The sequence below is a fragment of the Stegostoma tigrinum genome, unplaced genomic scaffold (assembly GCF_030684315.1).
Source record: "Stegostoma tigrinum isolate sSteTig4 unplaced genomic scaffold, sSteTig4.hap1 scaffold_328, whole genome shotgun sequence".
In the NCBI taxonomy this organism is placed as follows: domain Eukaryota; kingdom Metazoa; phylum Chordata; class Chondrichthyes; order Orectolobiformes; family Stegostomatidae; genus Stegostoma; species Stegostoma tigrinum.
In genome coordinates this window covers 29,094-32,748 of record NW_026728256.1, presented here as the reverse complement: position 1 = coordinate 32,748, position 3,655 = coordinate 29,094, and positions in this window count along the sequence as shown.

The following is a 3,655-nucleotide window of genomic DNA, read 5'->3' as shown; positions in this document are numbered from 1 at the left end:
TGTTCATTGTCTTAACATTCCTTGGCTGCCAAAGCATTAGCCTGGTCTGGATTAGTAATCTAATGATATATCCACAACAGCAACATCTCCACATGGGGACCCATCAAAAACCACACTGAGCAGGTTATTTCTGTGCTGCTTGACAGCTCTGTCAAAAACAACTTCCAACAATTCGACGATCTTGATGAGACTGAGGGTGTGGCAGTTGCTCAGATTGTAACTATTCTCCTCTTAGGGGACTGGGCACAGCTGAGTGATTTTCCACATTGCCAGGTAGGTGTCAGAGTTGGGGCTGGAATGAAACAGCTTCCCCAGGGGCACGGCTTGTTGTGCAGCACAAGCCTTCAGTCCCATTGCAGGAATGGCATCAGGGCCAGTTACCTTCTTCGTGTCTTTAGTTTACCATCTTTTTCTTGGTATCATGTGGAGTGAATTGAATTGGTTGAAGACTGGCATCTATGATTTTGTAGGGGATCATGACAGGGCCAGTTATCTTCTTCGTGTCTTTAGTTTATCATCTTTTTCTTGGTATCATGTGCAGTGAATTGAATTTGTTGAAGACTGGCATCTGTGATTTTGTAGGAGATCATGACGAGGGTGAGCTAAGTCATCCACTCAATACTTCTGGCTGAGGATGGCGCAGATACTACATCCTTGACTTTTGTACTGATGTGGAGGGCTGTTCCATTGTTTCGGATGGGGATATTTGTGGAGCCCTCTCCTCCAGGGAGTTGTTTAACTGTCAATCACCATTTATGACTGGTTGTGGCAGGACTTCTGGTCTGTTGGTCATGCAATCACTTTGCCCTGTCTGTAATGGGTTAGTTCTGCTGTTTGGAATGCAAGCAGCCAAATCTGGCATTTATAATGGGCTGGCATCAGTTTAGGTTCAGATGGTTCTGACCCTGGCGTGTTTGCCTGCATTTGTCACTGAACCATTGATCAGCTTCATGGTAACCATAGACTGAGGGATTCTCTGGGACAAAAAGTTCCAGATTGTGGTTGAACACAATTCTGCTGCTGCTGTTGCTGTGGTTTACATCACCACATGAATGCCCAGGTTTGAGCTGCAATATGTGCAATGTAATTGTACTGCCTGTCCCCCAGTTCAGTCCGAGTCCCCATCGCTCCTGTACTCAGTGACCTACTGTGGGTTCTGATGTGGTAACACTTCTATTTTAATGTTCTTATTCTTCTCAGAGTGATGTCACGCCTCCAATTTGTCACATTCCTCAAAGCACATTTAACATATTCATCTGAATCTTTTCGCTTGCCCCAGTGAAATCTTCTGTTTTTAAAGTGAATGTGCTTCTCCCTGTTTATCTGCCTGACCATGATGAAGTGCTCTGTAGTGCCAGTGATGCCAGCCTTAACCAATGAATTAGTGCACCTTGCTGTGCCATTCACTTCCCAGTGTATGATGCTCCATGTTGGACAGGGCGTTTGTGCAGCTTTGACACACACTGTTGGAATTTATTTGAAAATAGAAATTGCCGAAGAAACTAAGCAGGTCTGGCAGCATCTGTGGATTGAAAGCAAAGTTAATCTGTCAGATCCGGTGACACTTCTTCAAAGCTCTCAGTTTCATCAGCAATTTTTGTTTTTGTTTCAGATTTCCAGTGTCCACAGTTCTATGTTTTGTTGAAAATTTATTTTGTGCTGATTCATTTCTGGAGAAACTCAGCAAGTCTGGATGCATCTGTGGAGATGGAGAAACAGAATTAAGATTTCAAGTCCAGCGTGAGCCTTTTTCAGAACTGAAAAGGATTGAAAAAGTACCTTGACAGATGTGCAGGAGGAGTGACAGAAAACAGAGGGTGTGGTGTACAGTGCAAAAGACAAATGGACATTTAGTTGTGGTGAAAGAGAAACAGATGCAAAATGGGAGTAAATGCAGGTGTGAATGGGGGAAGATGGTTTCTTTCCATTGAGTGCAAGTTAAACAAACATGACAAGGTCACACGGACGCCGGGAGGGAGAACGTACAAAAAATGGAGAACATTCCCAATGGTGTCAGGCTGTGAAGTTATGGAATTGAATATTAAAGCCTACAAGCTAGAAAGCTCAAAGCGTAAAATGAGGTGTAACTCGAGCTTGGGATGCCCTGCGTTGAAGCTTTGCAGGAACCCAGGATCGAAACGTTAGCATGAGAACAAGGTATAGTATCGAAATTGGAAGCAACAAGAAGGTTAGGTTTATTCCTACAGACAGAGTGGAAGTGTTTGGCAAAGCAGTCTCTCTTTGGTCTTGCCAGTGTAAAGCAGGCAGCATTGTGAGCAGCAATGACAGTAGACTGGATTGAAAGAGTGCAAGTGAAATGCTGGTTCTCCTGGAAGGTGTGTTTTGGGTTGCTGAGGAAGGAGGAATAAGTGCGATCTTTTCAAATAACCGGCTTTATTTCATCTTCAATATTGATGACATTGTTGTACATCGGGACCTCTGCAGCAACAGCTTTCATTGTGCTTTTCAGACTTTTTTAAACTCAATTTACTCACAGGCAGTTCCTGACATCCTTAGCGACAGGGTCTGGGCAACAATTTGTTTGTCATGTGCGCTCCTGTATGCTTTAAACCGATTTCCTTCATTTCAACTGCACTTTCAAGTCTTCTGTTTGTAATACGATTTATAAATTTAACCCTTGTCATGCTGTAGCTTAATCAAATATTGTTTCAATATACTCCACCACTTCCCTGCTTTTATACTCTGGATCTCTACTCATAAAACTAAGGATCCACTCAGCCTTATTCAAAATATTTTTCATTGCCCCATCACCTATAATTTCCTGATTTCTGTGTCTCTCTCTCTTTAAACAGCGGGGTGATATTTGCCAGTCTTCTGGGACCCTCTCTGACTCCAGCGATTCCTGAAAGATCACCAGCAAAGCCAAACAAACTTGTCTGCTATCTCCTTAGAACTATGGCGCACAGTCCATCTGATCTGGTTAATTTATCTACCTTCAAATCTTTCAGCTTCCCCAGCACCTTCTCCTTACTGATGGTCACCTCATTTACCTCTGCCTCTGATTCGCTTTATGTTCTGGCTGGCTGCTGGTGTCTTCCACCCTGAAGACTGATGCAAAGTCCCTCTTCAGATACACCACCATTTCTATGTTTCCCATAACTACTCCAGCCTCATTTCCAGCAGTCCCGTGTTTGGTCATGTTTCCCTCTCTTCCTTGTTATATATCTAAAGACCTCTTGCAATCTTCTTTTATATTATTAACAAGCTTGCCATCATATTTCATCTTCTCCTCCCTATTGTTTTTATCATTTCCCCTAAGATGGAGTTTCAAGTCTTACTAATCCTTTGGATTTCCAATAGTCTTCACCACTTGAACGCTTTCTCTTTTGCTCTTATGCTGTCCCTGACTTCCTGTATTACCGACAGCTGCCTTGTCCTCCCTGAGTATGCTTCTTCTCCCTTGGGAGGAATTTAAAATGTGCCTTCGAATTATCCCAAGAAACTCCTGCCATTGCTGCTCCACTGTTTTCCCTGCTCGGCTTCCCTTCCTATCAACTCTGGCAACTTCCTTCCTCCTTTGTGGTGATGTTCCTCAATTATAATCACAAATGAGCAACAGATCTAACTGAAAGAGGGAGGTTTGAGAGATGTGATACCGGGCACTATTGGAGGATTTATTAACAAGATATAAATA